General features: G+C 60.9%; 1 protein-coding gene across 1 annotated transcript in view; it reads right to left on the bottom strand.

Annotated features, from left to right (window-relative positions):
• ITPR3 (inositol 1,4,5-trisphosphate receptor type 3) overlaps nucleotides 1–21,659 on the bottom strand; it is a 278,545-nt gene that overhangs the window by 157,933 nt on the left and 98,953 nt on the right. The gene's annotated exons all lie outside the window — the stretch shown is intronic.

Genomic DNA, 21,659 nt, shown 5'->3' with positions numbered 1-21,659 from the left:
CAGAAGCTCTGCTCAAAAAGAAGGTAAACATGGCCATTTGTCACTGACTGATCATCCGAACTGCGGGAGCAGCTGCTCCCCCTTAATTAATACACCGTTGACTTTGCGCCTCAGAACAAAGCGCCATCAGAGAGGCAGGTGTGCGGACGCAGATCCATTATCCTGACGGCCTCCCCCGCAGGGAAGGGACGGGATGCTTCTGCTCTTGGTCCACCCAAGGATCCCTGAACAGTCCTCCTGGGCTGCCTCCACCCCTCCAGCACCAGGGCAGAGCGCTGGCCGGCCGAGGAGTGCAGGGGGAGGCACGGCGGGGGCTGGGCACGTGCCCTGCTGCCTGGTGCCACCTGACTTCATCCCCCGAGGTGGTACAACTCTCCAACCAGGACCCAGGACGCTGGGTCCACTCACCCCTAAGTCCCTGCAACCACTGGGCATGAGGTGGGGCTGCTGGGAATGAGGGACATGGCATGAGCACAGGGAGAAGAGAAAGGTAGTCCAGGGCCCAGGATGCACACACACACATGCACGCACGCTTGCATGCACATACGTGTGCACACAAATACACATGCATGTACACACATAGACACACATGCACACACATGTGCAGACGCATGCGTGTGCACGCACATGAACATACATATGTGCAGACACATGCGCACACATGTGTGTGCACACACGCAAGCACATGTGTGCACACAAATACATGCACATAACGTGCACATACACACGTGTGCATACATGTACACACATGCACACATAGATATACTTGCTCAAAAACGTGCACATGTGTGTGAACACATGTGTGCACACACATGGATATACACGTACACACATACAGTAATGCACACACAGTCACACACACAAGCACACATACTCCCACACTCACACACATACAAATGCACACACATGCAGTCACACATATACACGCACAATCACACACATGCTCTCACACATGCACACACATATGCACACACATTAACAGGCGCACACTCTAGGGTACACTCACACGCACATCTGTGTGCACACAGGTGCACACTCACATGCACCTACAAGCTCATGTGCACACACGCAGCAGTCTGAGTCTTCTCTCACACACACCATGCCCGTCTGTCTCTCTCACCCACGTGCCCTCCTGTGCCCGCCCCAGCCCTGCCCTCCCGCGCCCACCTCCTGCCGGCCTCCCTCCCTGCAGCCCTGGGTCTCCCCACAGTGACCCTGCTGCCCCCAGCCCTCCTTGTGTCTCCTCTTCCCCACACCCATCACCCTCGGGGGCTGCCCTTCAGTCCTCACTAACCCAGCGGTCGCAGCACCCCCACATCGGCCCCAGCTCCCACATTCTCTCACGGTGTCCCCAGCACTCAGGACGGGCCCAGACAGAAAAACCCAGAGCTGACACGACACATCTGGATCCCTCGGCCTTCTCATCTGGGCAAGCGCCCCTCGAACTGCCCTCCCGTGGCCCCCGGGGTTTCAGCCCACAGTAGACCTCCCTGAAGCCCTTCAGTAGCAGGGGTCGGTCAAGAGCTGGAGAAGGGCGGGGGTCCAGCTTCCTCCGAGGACCCCCACAGCATTGTTCCAGAAGGGACAATGGGGGCATGAGGACTGGGGGCACAACCTCAGGGGGCCTATGAAATGCTCATCTGGGTCCCCCACGTGTATTTCTCTTGTTCATGCGACCTTCCTAATACCTGGCCCCCAGCTCCCAAAGCCTTGGAGTTTCCTGTTGTGGAGCGCGATCAGCATTCTGCTGTGTCAATAGAGGTAACTCGGAAAAACATCTGAGGATGGGAGCTGGTTACCAGGGAAACCAGGCAGCAGAGGGTGGGTCCTTCTGCCCTGCCCCCGGCCTGCAGGGAGGGGCTGCCGCCTGGGCTCAGTTACTGATGACCCCTGAGTCACCCACTGCTGAACCCCAGCACCCCAGGAGCCCTGCCAGGAGGGATTCCCAAGCACAGAGCCATGAGTAAGGCCTGAGCACTGCTGGCTCTGGCCCCCAGACCAAAAAGAAAGTCTGTGGGGTCAACTACGGGGTCTTAGCCATAAGCTGCAGGAGAGTTTGGCAAGGGAGGGTCTTGATGGTAAAAAAACTGAAACAAAAAGCTCTGGGTGTGGCCCCAAGGGAGGGTTTCTGGGGGGTCCTGGCTGGAGCCCTGGGCTTCTCCTCCACTGACTGTTGATTCGTATCCTTCCAGCCTGGTAATAAACCAGTGATGCATTCGAGACTTCCCCAAGTCTTGTGGGTCCTTCCAGCCGCTTAATTGGACCCCAGGAGGATGCTGGCACCTGCGTTCACAGCTGGCCAGGGCATAGCCGACAGCCTGAACTCGCCAGGGGCTCCTGGCATCTGTAGAGGGGTCTGGGTGTCCCCGTCCTCGGCCATGTGGAGTCGAGGGCTTCCACAGGGAGATGGTTGTCAGACCACGGTGGGTTCTCGCCTCCCCCTGCGCCCCGCTCCCCCACTCCACTGCAGATGGCTGAGACTGGCTAGGGAGGGAGACCTAATATTGGGACCAGACAGACACAGGGACCATGTGAGAGGGACCTGGGGCACTGCTCCCTGCAGCGCTGGGGACCGAGACTTGAGCAGACAGGGCTCAGGACAGGCACGAAACATTCCATCCCTGTGGGCAGCGCAGGCCAGACCACGCCGAGTCCCCTAAAGTTAGGGCAGCTTCTCAAGGCAGGGGGAGGGCACCGGAGGGCAAACCACGCCGACATTACCCACCCTAGGGGCCAGGCTGGCCTCTCCCCACATCCCCAGCCAGAGAGACAGAAGAAAAAGCCTGAGTAGGGCCTGGAGGACGGGGAAGGAGTGAACTTCTCCCCAAGAAGGGAGAGTGGTGCGGATGCCACAGCCCAATTGCGAGCTGCTTCTGCTTTGGAAGGAGACAGGGGAAAGTACAGTAATTTTCTCCAATGAAAACAGGCAACAGAATTCCCTTCGCCTCGTTCCCCTGGCAATTAAGCCCTTCTCTGCAAGTGAAATGATTTGGTCTGCACGGGGGCTAATTTAAGCACCCCGCAAGGGCCGCGGAACTTTCTGATTGTAAACACCAGCATCAGCAGAGGCCAGCAGGCCATGTTCTGCCCTTCGCCACCCTTGGGTGTCTGCTCTGTGGGGTATCCAGGCACTGCACCCCGCCCTGTCCTTGAGACTCCTGCCCCCTCCTACCCCACCACACTACCCTACCCCATCACATCATGGGGGTGGGGGGCAGAACCCAGGGCTCCTGTCTGCCCTGCCTGCGCTCCATCCTCAGGGTAGCCGGGCCAGGGAGCTGGGGGTGTGCCCTGACTCCTGTGGCTGCAGATTCCCTCCCTTTTTTTGAGCCACACCCAGCAGTGCTCAGGGCTTACTCCAGGCTCCAAGCTCGGGGACCACTCCTGATGGGCTCGGGGGACCATGGGCAGGTACCAATGACGGAATGTGGGCCGTGTGCAAACAAGCACCTCCAGCCCCGTGCAGAGCCACTCACTCCGCCTCTCCCCGGAATGTGGGCGTGCCAGGCAGCCAGGTGCCAGAATGATCTGCGATGTAAGCCTGGCTGCTCTGCACCCAAGCTGAGTAATGCCAAGCAATGCCAAGTACTGCTGAGTAATGCCGAGGAATGCTAGGTAATGCTGGGTAATGCTAAGTACTGCTGAGCCATGCTGAACAATGCTAAGTGCTGCTGAGTAATGCTGAGTAATGCCGAGTAATGCCGAGTAATGTCGAGTAATTCGAGTAATGCTGAGTACTGTTGAGCAGTGCTGAGCAATATTGAATGATGCCAGACAGGCTTCAACATTGCCGAATAATGCCGAGTAATGCCAAGTCATGTTGAGTCATGCTGAGCAAGGCTACGGTCAAGCAACGGTTGGTCGTGCTGAGTCACGCTGAGTAAGACTCGTGCTGGGGGCCTTGTCCACGTCCCCAGGATTATCTGTTACTGATTCCAGACACCAGTGATTTAGTGACCTCGGGGACACGGTATCTTGGGTGCCCCCTTCACCCTACAGCTGCCCCCGCTGCCTCCCCGGTATGGGCTGTAAGAGCTGGTTCCACACTGCTGTGGTCTCGGCGCTGGAAAACTCTCGGGACAGTGTTTGTACTCTCGCGATCGAAAGCTCGTCCAAATGACCCTGTTCTTCGGGCGGGACGAGGCACCCGGGCACTGGGCACTGCCACCCTGGCAGCACAGCTGTGCAGGACAAGGCCTTGAAGACCTCAGGCCAGAAGTGGCCGGTATCCCTCTGGTCACTGTCCAGGGACCTGCCCAGACCCGAGAGGAGGAGGCAGCGTCCAGCGCAGAGGGCAGGGCGGGCACCTGTGGCCTCCTGACTAACTGCAACCACGGGCAGCCTGGCCCCGGCCCATTTCAAGCTGAGGACAGATGTGGGGCGGGACAAAGGGTCAGCCACACAGAGAAGAGCCTGAGTTCAGGGCAGAGCTGCCCCTGCCCCGGGACTTGTCCCCCCTCCCCTCCGCCGGGGAAGCCCCCCCACCCCCACCCCCACGCCCACGCCCAGCCTGGCACTGTGGCTTCGATGGTTTGACAAGCTGGCGTTTGCAAAGTCCAGTGGCTTCGCAGTGCGCTTCGATTCGTCCCCATGAAAACCTAATCCTTTCGGTCACAGCCGCCCCTCCTCTGCTTGCCGTTCGCAGATATCAGGGGAGAAGGCTGTCCCAGGAAGGCTTCCTGGCAGAGGCGTCGATACAGCTCCAGGATTTGGGGAGATAAAAGACGGATTCCTGTGGGTCCGTGAAGCAAGAACAAGCCTTCTGGGAGACGCCTGGCTGGTCGGGGAGCCAAGATTTGAATCCCAAGTCCTGAGACTCACTGAGGGGACACACCCGTCTAGAGGAAGGGGCCGGTGGCACCTGGACGGGGAGGAGGAGGGTGCCGGGAAGGTGCCCCCCAGGGCTCGGCCGCAGACTGGCAACCACAGCCTCAGCAGTCAGCCCCGCCTTTTGCCGGGCCGCTGGGGGGCAGCTGGGCCTGCAGCAGGGGCGACCAGCAGGGGGCAGCACCACAGCAGCCAGCGCCTTGAGAGGGACTGGCCGCAGGTGCTGACCTGCTGAGGTCAGTCCTGCAGGGCCCGGCCAGCCACCCAGCGATAGGGCAGGAGGACCTGGGGTTTATGTGCGGGGAGGGGACGGCCAGTCAGGGGTGCTGGAGCCCAGAAGGGTCACTCAGTGGCCCGGCCCTCTGAGCTGGGACCCCAGGATGCCCCTGGCAACTATCGAGGTCTTCTCCCTCTTCAACCTTGGCACTGGGTGGAGGGGGGCAGGAGGGGAGCAGTCAAGAAGGACCCCCAAAATGGTGCCTCTCCTGCTCCCCGGGACCAAAAAGTGGGAGAAGAGAGGAGAGGGGCTCTCCCAGCTCTCCCAGGAAGGCTTCCAGGAGGAGGTGTCAGTCCAGCTCTAAGGCCTGGGGGAGAAGGACTGAGAAATAGAAGAGACTGAGAGAGAAGAGGAGAGAGGAGAGAGCTGGGAACAGGAAGAGGGCTCACGCTTGTGCCCCCCAAGATCCCACACATACTCAGAGGGAGCTGGGCCCAGGTAGGGGCCTCCCTCAGACGAGGCCGAGCCCTGGCCACAGGAGGGGTGCCCTCACTTAGCTCTGGGGCCCCAGTGCAGCGCAATGTTGCAGGGGTGACCGCACGGCCTCCCTCCCCGCCCCACGGAACGCCCCCACCCAGCGGCAGCTCCAGGACTGGGGGCATCCCCCCCTTCCCAAGGCAGAGCTCTGAGACGCAGGCCGAGGTCTGTCCTCCCACAGCTGCCCTAGCCCATGAGCTCAAGGGGCAGGTGATGGGAGGGGCCGAGAGGCCGTCCGGCTTCCCTCCGTCCTCCCGGCAGCCAGCACCGCCCACGGTGCTCCTGGTTCCACAGGGCTTGGAAGCAGGGGTGGGTAGGAGGAGCCTGAGGAGCCAGTCACAGCCCGCAGACAGGTCAGCATAGAGCACGCCACACCCGCACGCCACTGTCCACACGCCAGTGTCCACACACGCCGGTGTCTACACACACGCCAGCATCCACCTCACACACCAGTGTCCACACACATGCCAGCACGCACCTGACATGCCAGTGTCCACCGCACACACCAGCGTCCTTACACACATGCCAGTGTCCACCACACACCCCAGTATCCACACACATGCCATGGTCAACACACATGACAGTGTCCACTGACCATGCAAGAGTCCACAAACATGCATGAATGAGAAGCACCTTAGCCACCGGCCACTGTCCCCCGTGCCATGTGCAGCTGGGGCCAGCAGCCAAGGGGACAGTGTGCAGCAATGCGTGGGTCCCCAGGGGGCTTTCTGTCAGGGTCATAGGGTCACTGCCTCTCCACAGAGACTGCAGGTAGGCGGAGTGACAGGAGGGGCTGAAAAGTCAGCCCTCCCCACCTGCCTCACCCATGCACCCACACCCACGCACCCAAACCTGCACCCTTGCACCCACATCCACCCCCCTGCACCCATCCACCTGCACCCATCCACCCACACCCTTGCACCCACACACATGCACCCGTACCCATCCACCTGCACCCATGCACCTGCACCCCAGATGTCTCAGTGGCCCACAGAGGCCCCTTGTGCCTGGGGCTCTCTTCGTCCTCTTACTTGTGGTGAAACATCCTCCTCTTGAAGTCCCTCCCATCTGCGCTCTCCCCAGCCACCACGTTCCCGGCCCTGCTCCCCGCTTTCCTCATCGTGACAAATGTCCACTCCACACCAGCCTTTCTTTGGGCCTTTGCTGGCTTTCTGATCATCAGAGTTCAGCGTCCTGTTCAGACCCCGTGACCCCGCCCTGCAAAAAAACCATCTGTCCCTGCCTCCTCATCTTTCTCCTTATCAGGCCCTGGGTGGGAGCCAGAGGCCGTGGGGATGGACACGGGATCCTGCAGCTACAGTCCAGGCCCTCGGCCAGCGAGTCCCCGGGTGTCAGGGGTGTGCACCTTTGCCGGAGGCCACAGGTCACTGCTGTGTGCGCTGAGCCACGTCACTGAACCAGACCCAACTCTGGAGCGACCTCTCCGAGAAACGGAGGGTGAAGCCCTCGGTCGCCCAGCCAGCCAGCCCTGGGGTCCTGGGCCCTTCTGCTGGGTGCGGTGTCAGGCGGCCCTTGGGAGGGACATGAGGGGCGAGGCAGGCACCAGACTCGGGGCCTCACACCTCCAAGGCAGCCGCGGGCACCCCACCTCTCCATTCCTCGGCTGACCAGCCCGTGTTCGCTGGTTTCTGCTTCTGTTTCCCCCTTTAGGCTGATAAAGGGTTCCTTGGCTCCATCCTGCCTGCTAACCGGGGTTCTGCCCAACCCATCAATCACTGTTTAGGTTCAATAAGAGGTTTTCCTTTGGTTTGGGGGCCACAGCTGGTGGTGCTCGGGGCTTGCTCTTGGCACTGTGCTCAGGGATCACTCCAGGTGGTGTTGGGGGTTTGAACTCGCTTGTCTGCGTGTAAGTTCGATGCTTTAACCCCTGTTCTGTCTCTCCAGCCATAAGATCTCGGCACTTTGCGCAACTCAAGTTTGCTTTCTCCGCTCACTCAGCTCTTTCAGGCTCCCAACTCCGACTCTCCTGCCTCAGTGCTCCTCCCCTCGTCCCCTCCTCTGCCCCCCCACACACACCTTCCTACCCTGTGCCATCATGCAGGGGCAACTCAGGCTTAGGGGCTCTCTTGACATGGAGTGACTGAGAGACGGCTGGGCAGTTGCTCACACACCCTGAACCAGGTTCGATCCCTGCCTCCCCCTGTGGTCCCTTGGGCCTGCCAGGAATAATGCCTGCATGCAGAGCCAGAAGTGATCCCTGAGCACAGAACCAGAAGTGAGCCCTGAGCACAGAGCCATGAGTGAGCCCTGAGCACAGAGCCAGGAGTCAACCCTGAGCACTGAGCCAGGAGTCAGCCCTGAGCACAGAGCCAGGAATCAGCCCTGAGCATAGAGTCAGGAGTCAGCCTTGAGTGCAGAGCCAGGAGTGAACCCTGAGCACAGAGCCAGGAGTCAGCCCTGAGTGCAGAGCCAGGAGTGATTCTTGAGTGCGGAGCCAAGAGTGAGCCCTGTGTGCAGAGCCAGGAATCAGCCCTGAATACAGAGCCAGGAGTGAGCCCTGAGCACAGAGCCAGGAGTGAGCCCTGAGCACAGAGCCAGGAGTCATCCCTGAGCACAGAGCCAGGAGTGAGCCCTGAGCAGAGAGCAAGGAGTCATCCCTGCACCCATGTACCTGCCCCCAGATGCTGGCCACCTCACACATGGACGCTCTGTGTAGACACTCAGGGACCATTCGGGTCCCATGCTCTGCTGTTCTCAGCTGGACATTCGTATCATTTTATTTTTAACGTTAGGCACCGTGATGGACAGTACTATTATTGATCAGGCCTCCTGCACACAACATCCCGACCCCACACGCTCCACCAGCGTCCCCCGCTGGTCCCCCACCATGGGAAGCCCAGTGCTGGGGCCAGTTCCTCGGCTCTGTCTCTTTGCTGTTTCCCTCCTGTTTTCTTTCTTTCCCACATACGGGAGAGGTCAGTCTGTCCGTCTCTCTCCCCGACTTCCTTCGCTCAGCCTGATCATCTGTAGGTCCACACACAGGGCAGCACATGGCATGAGTTTTTTCTTTTCTTCTTTATTTTCTGGCAGGGGCACACCTGACTATGCTCCAGGTTGACTCCTGGTTCCGGGCTCAGGAATCACCCTTGATGGGGCTTGGGGAATCACACGGGGTGCTGTAAATCAAACCCTGGTCGACCGTCTGCAAGGCAAGCTCCTTAGCCATCCTACCTCTCCAGCCCCCAGCTGTCCTCTCTGTAGCTGAGCAGATTCCACTGCGTATCTGCATCACAGTTTCTTTATCCATCGCCTGCCCTTGGGCTCTTGGGCCGTCTCCGGGTTTTGGCCGTGTGGACAGAGCTGCAGAGAACACGGGGTGCTGGTGGCTTGACGGAGCAGGGCGTTGGCCCGGCTGCACATTGAGCCCCTTTGTGCCGCTCTGGCGATTCTCATGTCGGTGCTGGGGACACCCTATGCGTGGGGCCGAGGGCTCGCGCCCACCCTCTGAGCCAGCTTCCTGGGCCCTTCTATTTACTTATTATTTTTTTGATTTGGGTGCAGGGATGGAACCCAGACCTCCTGCTGAGCTGCCTGTCCCGCCCCTCCCCGTCCTGCAGAAGAGGGTCCCACCTTCAGAGTCAGGGTCTCAATGCCTGACCCCACAAACCAACCAGAACCATCTCAGCAAAACCTGCGTCAGACACCTGTCTCTCCATCTCTCTGTCTCTCTGTCCCTGTCTCTCTGTCTCTCACACAGACACACACTCTCACACTCACACTCACCCGTACTCTTTCCCACACATTCCCTGACATACACGGACACCCTCACACAAACTCACATGCACTGACAAATACTCACACACTCTCTCTCTCTCTCTCTCACACACACACACACACACACACACTCACACATACTCACTCACATGCACCGACACACATACTCACACATACTCACACACTCACACTCTTTCACATACCCTTATGTGAAGCATGGGCATGCGGGACAAGTGCGTTTGGTGTCCGAGAACCGTTCCCCTGGCCAGCCCATAGCGACGGATGGATGGACAAATCGATGGACGAAGGACCAGGGGAACGGAGAAACAGGGCCCCAGGTGGTTGGTAGAAAGTTTATTTCTCTCTCCTCCCCAGCATAGTCTGATCTCTCCCCTCGCGGCACAGTTTAGTCGTAGTTTTGGTCATAGTCCGAGTCATCATAGTCCCCTCATCCTCGTCCCCTCTTTCCCCTCACAACACAGTTATATAGAAATCATGAAGGGTGGGGGTACACATAGGTGAGGTTGAACACTGTCATAACAACAAACAGAGGTAAAGCCCCTCCTTCAGGGGAAGCTCTAGGGAATTAACTCAAGGAGAAAATCTCATCTGAGGGTTCAGCTCTCCAGATTACTAGGAGATCCACTCAAGGGTGGGATTCCATCCAGTGTGGATTGCTTCCTCCTTTCCTCGGCTAGTAATTCATTTAATCAATCATAGTACATTTACTCTTTATAGTATTTCTAGTCATTTTGTATGAACACAGTAAGAGATATGTTAAGCTTAAAGGTTGGCTCTTCCTGGGGTCATCTCGCTATATATCCCAGACTACAGTTCTCGGGCCGGGTTAGTCTTTCCTAACCCCAACTAGGGTCCTTATTCAGTTACTGCGCTTAGCTTATCCATTTCCGATGCCAGGGTAGCTTACAGCTTGCCCTGGGTCCATCCGGTCCCTTCATAGGGACCCTCCTTTTGGGGTTGTTAGGAAGTAAGGGCAACTGAGGCTTAAGTCAAGTAAATATGATGGATGCCCAGGAATAGATAGTATTTGAAGTCAATTATCTCCCATGTTACATGGCATATCATGAACTGTCTTCCTGTGTCTATACAAAAAATGGACATTGCTAAACAAACCATGCAAACGACATAAAGGAAAGAGAAAAACAACATAGGATTATTAGCCTTGATGGAATTGGGTGTGCCTCAGGGGCACTGTTGTGGGAGTAACCCAAAAAACCTAAGCTCCCTGCAGGAGGAGCAAGGACAACCATCTCATCTTGCTCCCTTGGTGGCTCGGACCACGTGGCTGGGGTCTGAGCACCTCCCTCCACACCCTTGGGGACCCCCCTGTTCAATCCCTGGCTCTGCATCACCCCCCAGACCCATGGGCAGTGAGCTTGGAGTGGCCCACGCACTTGGCTGGGTAAGTCCCAGGCAGAACCAATCAGCAAAGGCCCAGGGACTTTCTGAGGTCACCTGCAGCTTGGGCCTGGACCCAGCGCCCCGCACCAGTGTCTTCGGGCTTCTTCAGAGTGCTGGACTGGCCTCAGGCGCTGCCCGGCGGGGAAGGGCAGCCGCCTTCTCACATTGCAGCCTAATTTTATCTGCCTCCTCCTCCGGGAAGGCCGCCAGCGGAGCCCCGGGGCCGTGTGCCTCGGTGTCCCAGCAGGTCCAGGCCTGCCAGGGCCTCCAGGCCCAGCCTCTGCCCTGGGCTTGTCCAGGGGCAAATGGGTGACCAGCTGGACCAAATGGGAGCAGAAGCATGATGATGGCAGGCCCGGCAGGACCTCCCAAAGCCCCTGTGGGTCCCTCCGGCTGCACCCCGAAACCTCAGTGCCTCTTGGGGACAACTCAGGTCTGACCCAGGAGTCAGGCCCGGGGCCTCAGCACCTCCTTGTTGAAAACTGGGCCCACCGGTACCACTTTCTCCCCGCAGGACCAAGGGAGGTTGGACAGAAGCAGACACAGCCAGTGGTCATGGGGCGCTTGGAAAACCCTGAGAGTGTTCTGTGTCTGCTGAGAAGAGTCAGAACCCTCCTGCCTCCCAGCCCTGCAGGAGCGCCCCTGCCCAGGCTGCTTTGGGGTCCAGAGAAGGAGCGAGGCACCGCCAGCGCGGGGCCAGCTGCGGGGGCCAGCAGGGCCGGCCGGGATGGATGGCCGCGCCAGCCCACTCGCCCAGCTCAGCAGAAACCAGGGCCGCGGTAATGGGCTGCCGGCCCCCAGCTGCAACCAACTTCATTTTCTGCCACAATTAAATGATCGCCCGCCTTCGCTCACGCTCACTTATTCAATTACCTTCGTGGCCCTGAAGGACTCGCGGAGAAACAGCCATAAATAACGGCGGCAGCTGCCCACCCCGCCCCCCCCCCCCCCAGCTGCCATCCTGCCCATCGGTTTCTAGGCCGGCCTTCCGGAGAGCCAGGGTGCCACCGTGCACCCCCGTCCCCCCACCCCCACCCCACCTGAAGGCTGAGTCTGCAGGATCCCGGCCCCCACCCCAGGTGGACTCTGGGGGCCACCCCTCTGCAGGGCTCTGGGTGGGGGGAGTGCTGTGTGAGCACGCAGCACCTGAGGGAGGGAGGTGAAGCGAGGTGACCCTTGTCAACTTTGCCCTCACGCCCTCACCAGCCCGGAGGCTTCTGGAAACGCCCTGCCCAGAGCTCTGGGTCCATGCATGCACTTCTCTGCCCGCTGTCCCCTTGCAGCCTGCAGGCTCCTAGGCACCCTTCAAAGCCCAGTGTGGGAGGACGGAGGTTCCCGCACAGCCCCTGTCCAGGCCTCCAGGGGCTCCGTGCAGTGGCTGGGGAGCTCAGGGGGTCCCCTGGGGACAGGGACGTGGTGAGGCTGGAGAGGCAGAAAGGCCACTGTGTTGAGTTGGGAGAGGGTGCCCAGTGGCCCCCAGAGACGCCCACACCTCTGCCTCTGGCTGGTAGCTTCTGAGGGTCAGCAGGTGGCACCGGGTTCCTGGAGGAAGGTGGGCAGAGGCGTCCAGGGGACAAGCTGAGCCCTGGGAAATGCCCCGGCAGGAGTGACGTGGCCTGGCGGGCAGCACAGCAGGAAGGACGTGGCCTTGCCCGCAGAGCACCGCTCCTGGGCAGGCCCATGTGGCTGTTTACAGCAGTGTCCCGGGACACGTCCTAGGGACTCCCAAAGGGCGTCACGGAAACAGCCGAGGAGTCAGCACGGGGCTGGCCTGTCCCTAGGCCAGCCAGAGCCCAGGCACCCGAAGGCCCCCGCCCCGCCCCCTCCGCCCTGCCTACCGCACACAGCTTCGAGTATAGCAGCGGGGGTCTCAGGAAGGACCTTGCCCCCTCTTCCGGGCACAGGATGCTGGAGTCCAGCAAGTCACTGGACTGTGCTGGCCAGGCAGCCTGCCCGTGCCCTGGCCGCTCTCCCCCTGAAACGCCACCCTGCATTCACCCCGTGCAGCCCGGGGATCCCTGCTGTCCCCACAGGGCCACCCCATCTGGCTGGGGACAGCCAGAGACATCTTCCCGAGACCAGCCATGCCCGCCCCGTGGCACCTGTGCTGTGGAGCCTCTCAGGGCAGTGGGCCAGCTGGTGTGGCGGGCACAGTGGCTGAGGGTGACCTGGGGGAGGGTCTCCCCTGGTCTCCCCATGACACCTGTCAAACGGGGCCTGCCCCTCAGAGAGAGTCTGTGCTGAGGGCGTGGGGGTGAGGGGCAGTGGAGAGGGAACCAGCAGGCCCCCAAGAGAAGCAGGGGGCATACAGGGTGGGCTCAGGGGCAAGTCAGACCCGAGGGGGCTGGACAGAGCTGGAGACCCCTAACTTCAGCTTCAAGGCTGGTACCCGGAAAGGGGGTGCCCAGGGGCTTCGTGCTGGAAGGCACAGCCTGGGCCTGGAAACGGGCAGGAAAACCCGGGGGCCGGGCCAGGGAATCCCCAGAACCTGAGCTGCTACAGCAAACACTTGTCCCAGCTCAGACCCCCCCCCACCCCCGCCACCCCATTGCCCCCAGCCACCCCCAGCGAGCAGCACCCCAGCCTCCCTGGGCAGCAACTGTCTGCCTCTGACTCCCTCAGCTCCATTCACGCCTGGCCTGGCCTTCCTGAGGTGCCCCATGCAGAGACCCTCCCCCCCGCACCCCTACCCCTCATCACCAACCCCACTGCCCTGACCGGCCTCCCTACTGCGTGGGCCTCTGCACATGCTCTTCTCTCTAGAACATTCTCTCTCCCGCACCCCTGCCTGTCAGGGGCACCCTGGTCCTTCACCAGCTTGCTTCTTCCAGGACACCTCCCCGCTCCCCACCACACGGTGGGGCATGGTCACTTCTCGTGGCCACCTCTCTGTGGCCCAAACTCACTGGTCAGCCCCCTCCCCCGTAGGTCCCCGACACAAGGCCCCATCAGCAGCAGCCAGGCCAGAGCCTCGTGGACGGGGGCGCTGAGTGGACTGACTGCAGGGTGGGTGGGGAGAGGGAGGGGGGCCAGGAGGCCAGGCCGGAAGCACTGACCCCAGCCACACCCAGTGACCAGTGCCAGAGCCGGCACCGCCGCGCCCCAGACACTCCCGCTCTGGAGCGCCAGCTGACAGCGGGACATGCCAGGCCTGCTGCCCGCCCCGTGCTGAGGGTCAGCTGACCCGCCCCCAGGGTATAGGCACGGAGGGCCCTGCCCAGCCGCAGTCAGCTCCCAGGGAGATCACTCTCCACTTCCCGGGCCCGCAACCTCCACACCTCCCTGTCTGCCCCACCGCCCTCCAGAAGGGAGGCCAGGTGAGTGCGGCCCTGGGCAGGGCCTGGGGGGCCTGGCAGAGGGTCGGCGGGGCTCTGGCCACGGTCTTTCATCCCTCAGGGGTTCGAGGGCTGGGCGCATCTTTGATCTGAGCTACAAGGGGCCACAATGTGTGAGTCTGTGTGTCTGTCTGAGCTTCTGTGTCTTCTGAGTATGTATGTCTGAGTGTCTGCCTCTCTGAGCGTCTGTGTCTGAGTGTGTGTCTGTCTGAGTGTGTGTCTGAGTGTGTGTCTGAGTTTGTGTCTATGTGTCTGAGCATCTGTGTGTCTGTCTGAGTGTGTGTCTGTCTGAGTGTCTGAGTGTCTGAGTATCTGTGTGTCTGAGTGTGTGTCTGTGCGCCTGCACGTCTGTGTGTCCGTGTGTTCGTCTGTGTGTGCCGGGAGCCCTATTCTGTCACTGCTCGTTCGCTGCCTCCCCTGGAGTAACCCCAACCCTCCTCTTTCCAGGCGTCCTGGAGTCCCCTAGCTCTGTCCCCTTTCTGGCCTGGGCTGAGGTTAACCCTTAGGGAGCAGCTGTCCGTGGAGCGGGGGCGGGGGGGCACCCTGGAACGGCATGTACCATCCCTGCCGCTCCACCCTTCCGCCGGTGGGGCCACAGGGCTGGAGTGACATCAATGCCTGTGGGCCGTGGCCTGGGGCCTAGGCGGTGGGGGTCTTGGAAGGGGCCCCAGGGGGATGGCACCCCCTGAGGATCCCCTGCTGCCCCACCCAGGGCGGAGTCTTTGGGGATCTTCCCTGATCCTGAACCCAGGCCCTCTGGATCTCGGCTCCCTCCCGGGGACTTAGCGTCCCCTCCCCTGGCTGGACTCAGGATGCTACAGTTTCCAGAGCCCCCCTTTATCTGGTGGACGATTTGGGGGGGTAAGCTCGGTGCATGTGAGCAGGAAGGCAGACAAGTACTGACACAGTGGGCGTTTGGACCAGGCTGGGTCTCAGCAGGCGTTTGGATCGGGCCAGGTCTCAGCGGGTCTTTGGACTGTGCTGGATCCCAGTGGGCATTTGGACGGTGCCGGGTCTGAGTGGGTGTTTGGACCAGGCCAGGTCTAAGCGTTTGGACGTACTGAGTCTCAGCGGGCGTTTGGACGGTGCTGGGTCTCAGCGGGAGTTTGGATGGTGCCGGGTCTCAGCGGACGTTTGGACTGGGCCGGGTTTCAGCGGGTGTTTGGATGGTGCTGGGTCTCAGCAGGCGTTTGGACCGGGCCGGGTCTCAGCGGGCGTTTGGACCGGGCCGGGTCTCAGCAGGCGTTGATAGTTCCAGGGTTGACTTCCCGGGACCTGAGAAAGCTGGAGTCCTTAGCTCATCGGGGGACTTCACTGCCCAGCGTCATTGCCGACATAGCTCTGAGGGGGTCCAGTCATCAGAGTCCAAACCTCCCCCCCCACCATGGCCAGAAGCATGTTTCCTCCTTGCCCAGAGCAGAACTGTAGGAGCGCTGGGCTGCCAACACCCCAGATTCTCCTCTGCGTGCATCTGTGCCCCAGGCCCTCCTCACCTCCATGAATTGCTGAATCACAGGGCTGCAGCACTGTGGCATCAGATTGGGAAACTGAGGCCTGGAGAGGCAGGGAGGTGTCTGAGGCAGGGCTGGAAGCAGACCCTCTGAGAGCCGGACCCTCGGCGCAGGCTGGGCCCTGCCCCCACCTCCCTGAGGCCAGCAGGGCTCCCCTGCCCAGCAGACCCCCTGCCTGTGTCCCGCTGCCGGAAGCCCTGGTGCTTTGGCTCAGCAGGGCGGATCCATCAGTAGGGGTGGAGGGGGTCGTGGAGCATGGGCACCACGGGCACAGGGAGCAGTGCCCACATGGGCAATGCTCTTACTTCCTCACGCATGGTCAGGTCCTGCCATTTCTGGTTCTGTGAATCCACTCAAGTACCCGGCTCCCAGGACACGCCTCACCCAAGGCAAGAACCAACTCCCCTCCCCTTGCCCCAGCGAGACAAGCCTGAGGGGAGCAGGCAGGTGGCAAACAAACAAACAGAACAAACACCAAACCCAAAAACCAGCCCACCTAGGCTCGCTGAGGACAGACTGGCAAGCCCAGGGTTCAGGGCTCCTGTCCCCGCAGGCCTGCCCAGGCCCCAAGCTTGCTGGCTGCGTCCCTCCCTGGGCAGTTCTTCCTCGTCCCCTGCTGCCCTCTGCTGGCTCAATCCTCGATGGCCTTCTGTGATCTGAGGGATGCACACACACACACACACACACACACACACACACACATATACACACACACGTGCACATGCATTTTCACATATACGCGCGCGCGCACACACACACACACGAACATGGACACACAGATGCGTGCTTGCAAACCCTTATTGTGTTTTGACCTTAAAAGGCTCCTTCTTCCTGCAGCCATAGGCAGCCGCTGACTTCTATTTCTGGCTCCGGGGGCCCCTTACGTAAGGCAGGTGCTGGTCATATTACCTAGAGAAAGGTGTGGGCAGGGGTGTCAGAAGTTGGGAAATGTGCAGGTCCTGGGGCTTTGCAATCTCCTGATACTGGGGCAGAGCTTTGGATGGGGGGGGAGTGCCCGGAATGGGGCCATAGCCGGGATTTCTGGCCACCCTGCGCAGGTCGCCTCGGACTCCTGGCCCTATCCACGAGGCCCCCTCCCAGGGCGCTGGGCTTCTTGAATCGTCTCAGCGCCATGCGTCTCCCGACCTGACAAGGGGCTCAGAACATTGCCGGCGTGGTTCAGGACATTTGTCAGTGGCTGAAGGGCTTCTAAACTAATCATCGCTGTATTAAAATCACATTTGGTCCTCAAGCTGGAGCAGTGTTGAGAGATTTTAAATGGTATACCAGAAGAGGGGTGGAGGGAGGGAAATCTTCTCTCAAAGGATCAAATCAGCCCCAAAATAAGTCTGTGCAACTTATAGAAGATAAAATATGGTTCCATGCTTCTGGAATCCTTCCGTGGGAAACGAATGGACCCCCAAAGCCCCATATGTCACCCGGCTGGGAATGCGACATGTGAAACCCCCCGCCCAGCCCCACCATGGATCCTGGTGGGCGGGTGCCACATGGGCAGAGGACCCTGGAGTCATTTCTAGAAGGGATTTTTTAAAACCCAGTCCTGTCCTGCCCCACCCCCAGCAACTAATCTTGTACCTTCCCAGCTTGGATGGCCCAAATGATACACCGCCCTCCCTACCTGCGAAAGTACGCAAAATTCTCCCACCCATTACGACCTAAGCGGTTTTTAATGGTTTTCAGAGCCTCTCATCTCTAATAGATTTTAAAAAATGCTCCCTGGGGCATTGCAGAGGCATTGACTGCTACTTGCACCAAACCCCTGGCTCCAAGATGCCCAGGAGATGTTCACTGGCCCTCGGGGCGGGGGCAGCCATACAGGACACAGCCCATGCTCTGCCAGCCAGCTCCTCTTGCTACAAGCTGCGTCTTCCTGATCTGCTCTGCCCCCACTCGGCGCCTGCCTCCCATGGCGCACACGTGCTACCGAAGGCTCCCACCCCCAGTGAGCTCCGAGGACCCCTTCCTCCATATGCAGAGTGGGGACCAGACAGGCTGCCCGCGCCAGACCCACGCCAATGTCATCAAGCCTCTTCCTGCCCGCACCAGCCCTCTGGGCACCCCCCACCCTAGCCCTTGCTCACCGTGCTCCAGACAGACCCTCCTCAACCTCACTTTGCCCCACACCCTAAACTGAGCCCGAATCTCCCATCACAGCCCCTTCCCAGACCCCTCAAGGCAGCAGCCAAAGGCAGGCGCTCCCCTAAGCCAGCCCTGCTTTGAGCCACATCCAGTGGTGTTCAAGGGCTACTCCCGGCTCTGCACTCAGGGATCATTTCTGGCGGGGCTCAAGGGACCGTATGGGGTGCTGGGGATTGAACCCAGGTCAGCCACATGGAAGTGCTTTCCCCGCTGTCCTGTCTCTCTGGGCCTCCACATACTTTTCGTATCTGTTGACGAAAAAGCAGGTGATAAGGCGCACACTGGCCCCATCCTCACAGAGCCCACGCTGTACCCCACCTCTGACCTCAGAGGAAAGGAGCACTGACACCCCCTTGTAGCACAAAATCCTTTGAGTTCCCCCCATTCTGGGGAGGAGGCCACGCCTGGCAGTGCTCAGTGCTCACTCCTGGCAGTGCTCAGGGGACCACATGTGGTCCTGGGGATCAAGCTTAGGTTGGGGACCAGAGTGAACAGCGGGTAAAGTGCTCGTCCTGCACCTGGCTGGCCTGGGTTCGATCCCCAGTGCCCCAGATGGTCTCCCAAGAACCACCAGGATGATCCCTGCGCACAGAGCCAGGAGTGAGCTCTGAGCAGTGCTGGGGTGGTACTGAAACAAAACACACCAACAATCTAGGGTCAGCCCTAGGCGAAGCAAGTGCCCCACCTGTGGTACTGTTGCTCAGTCCCCTGAATCTTATCACTCATCACACACCGCTGGGCATAACAGAGGAGCCAGGCCTCGTGCATTCCAGGTATCACATGCTACGTTCTTCCGACGTGGTCAGCTCAGGCAAGGCAGAGAACGTTCGTGGACAGTATGGCCTGTGTCCACGGACACACACACGACAGTCTGAGGCCCAGGGCTCACTCAGGTGAACAGGAGTCACTGTCCTGTGACCAGCAACCTCCCCCAGCCACCCCACCCCCACCCCGGGCCCTGCCAACTGCATCGGTCAGGGATGCCCCTGACTAATGTGGGCCCACGTCGGGACCCCGAGAGCACTGTGGCTCTGTTGCCGCATGTCTGAGGCGGGAGTGGGGAGACCTCAAGGGACACTCCTGCCACCTCCAGGCACTTGGGGTGGCCGCAGGAAAAGGGAGAACTGCCAAGCTGGTGTCCTCGGGTTTGGCAGGGCAGCTTGTCTCCGGGTCACTGGCACAGTCAGTGTCCCCACTCTGGGCTCAGCCTGGGGCCCCACTTTCAGGCCAGGGGCCGTCTGGCCACCGCCGGCTGGTGCCACACGGACCTCAGAGCTTCTGAGCGACACTCAGGCCCAGACATCGAACAAGCCGCCACAGCCGCCGGTCAGGGATACGAGACCCCGGCCCGGGGACAGGGGTAGGAGGCCACGGGCTTCTGAGTTGTGTGTGCCCCACTCTTAGGGTGGGGCAAGGGTGGGCTTCAAGACAGGGGTGGGCTCTGCCCTTCCCCAGCCCCCGTTCCCAAGGGTGCAGGGGCGAGGGCACTGGGGAAAGAGGGGTGGAGAGAAGGGGACACGGGTCCTTTTCAAAGCACTCGAGGGACGCAGCAGGTTCTGGGCCTCTGTCTAGGGGCCACCTCACCTGCCACCCCAGCACTGGGCGGGGCTCCAGGGGCCAGTTCCCAGGTTTGCACACTGCAGTGAGCAGAACTGAGCGCCTGTCACCCAGGCCCACCTGGCCAAGACTTTGAGCCGTCAACCGGCCACCCCGGAGTCTCAGCCAGTGGGTGGGAGTGTCTAGAACAACATGGGCTCCTGACTCCTTGCCCAGTGCTCAGAGGAAACAGAACAGGGCCCCGGGCCAGAGAGCTGGTGCACACTTGCGTGCAGGAGGCCCAGGTTCACCCCCAGAACCTCATCGACCCCACCCAGTATCACCAGGTATGACCCCTGAGCACCCAGCTTGGAGTAGGTCCTGAGTACCACCGGGGGCCAGAGGCATTGGCCCAAGGCTCAGGCCTTGGACAAAGGCAGGTGCTGGGCGTATCTGACAACTCCAAGCGTTTCTTGGGGACTCCAAAGGAGGAGCAGGAGGGATGGAGGGACTGAGTTAGAGCATCAGCACTGAGGGGCCCACATGGTCCGTGTCCCCTGCCGTGGCCACCCCCTGTCCTGCCCAGGCTGAAGCCACACTGTCCTCCCTCCGCCTCTTCCCCCGGTCATACCACGCTCATAGCAGAGTTGGGTGCAGGCGGGCGTGGTGGGGGAACTCCGTCATCCCCTGGCACCTGAGGATGACCCTGGAGAATCAGAGCCTCAGTTTCCCCAGAGTCCAGTGCAGCTGAGAGCAGCTGGTCTCAGGGTGCAGGTGGCCGGGGGTGGATGCGGGCACTCCCTGGGTCACGGGGGTCTCGGGGGTCCTGAGAACATCTGGCCCTGCCCATGGTGGCGGTTATCAGGAAACACACTGGGAGGGGACGGACCCCCCAGTGTGTGCCCCCCAAGAGGCCCTGAGAAGGCCAGTACTAAGCCCCAGCGCTGAGGGGCCCCTGCCCCCCACCCACGGTTCCAGTGTCCACCTGGAACTAGGAGCATCTGTCCTCAGGTGGCTAGAGGAGGTTGGAGTGGGAGAAACCAAGCCTTGGGGGGTCGGGTCCCTGTCCCAGCACAGCCTGGGCCCTGAGGCCTGAATCGCTTGGCCAGTGCACCCCTGCCCCACCCCAGCTCGGCGGGTCACAGCATTGGGCTAATGGCCTACCTAAGTGGGTGCACATGGGCAGCTACTTCAGTCAGTGCCTCATCTGCTCATCTGTGAAATGGGCTGAAGTCACCACTTTGTGAGGCTGATCCACCCACATGCCAAGACCTGGGTCGACCCTTGCCACATGCATGTCTGGTCCGTGGTTGCTTGTTTGCTGCAGCTCCCCAGAGATGCTGGGGGTCACGAGGGCGCCCCCCAGAGGTGGTGGGGTTGGAGGATGCAGTCCCAGGATGGTCCACAGGACTGTCCTGAGAGACCCGACCACTGGCGTTGGTTCTTATCAATCCCCTGGACCAGCCAGTATGGGACATCCTGGAGCTCCTTGGGGAGGCTGGGGGGAGGGGCTGCAGGTCACTGGCGGCCCACGGGGCAGCTGAGGCCCGGGCTGTGGTCAGGGACCAGTGTGTGGGCCGGGGCCGTTGACGGGCTTCACGACCTGCTGTCCACCCCGTGCCTCTGTGTCCCGTCCCCAGGGACGGGTCAGTGGGCAGAGCTGGCAGAGCAGTGCTCCCGGCCAGCTGAGAGGCGGGAAGCCAGCCTGTGTCCCTCTTCCTGTGTCCCCCGGCCTCCACCTGGCTCGCAGGCCGCCGTGACTTCACGTCTGGTCTCCAGGCTGAAGCCCACCTGCCACTGCCTGTGGTCCCACGCCCGCTGGGGACACGTGCCCTGGCCTTCCAGGGCCTCCACAGCCCCCTCAGCTGACGGTGCAGGAGAAGCCCGAGGGTCCTGATCGGCCAGGCTCAGCCTCTTGATGCCTCCTGGTGCCAAAGGTCCAAGCAGGGGCCTCCCTGGACAAATGACCGTGAAGCAGCGGCCATGCGTGGGGGTCACCAGAGGGTTAATGGCACTGCTCAGCCCAGACTGTGGTGTCCTGGCAGGAGTCCAGCAGAGGAGATGGGTATTAATAACCCGTGGTGACAGGACCCCCTGCAGGAATGTTCTCTGTGAGGATGAGGGCCTCGAGGAGGGACGCTTCCTGCTGGGGTTCCGGCAAGGCTGCCCTTGGGGGAGGCAGAGGCGGCCAAGGAGCACTGCCTACGTGCCTCCGTGCTGCCTGGCCCTGGCGCCTGTCTCGGGCCCCACATTCCTCCAGCAGGTGTACGGGGGGAGGGGGTGCGGCGGGGATAGGACCACGGTGGCAAGGGCGCTGCAAACAAGCCAGGATTGGGCCAGAGCCATAGTCCGGCGGGCAGGGTGCTGGGCGTGCACGCA

This window comes from Sorex fumeus, unplaced genomic scaffold (genome assembly GCF_029834395.1).
Source record: "Sorex fumeus unplaced genomic scaffold, SorFum_2.1 ptg000094l, whole genome shotgun sequence".
Taxonomy (NCBI): Eukaryota; Metazoa; Chordata; class Mammalia; order Eulipotyphla; family Soricidae; genus Sorex; species Sorex fumeus.
This window is presented reverse-complemented; position numbering and strand designations above follow the sequence as displayed.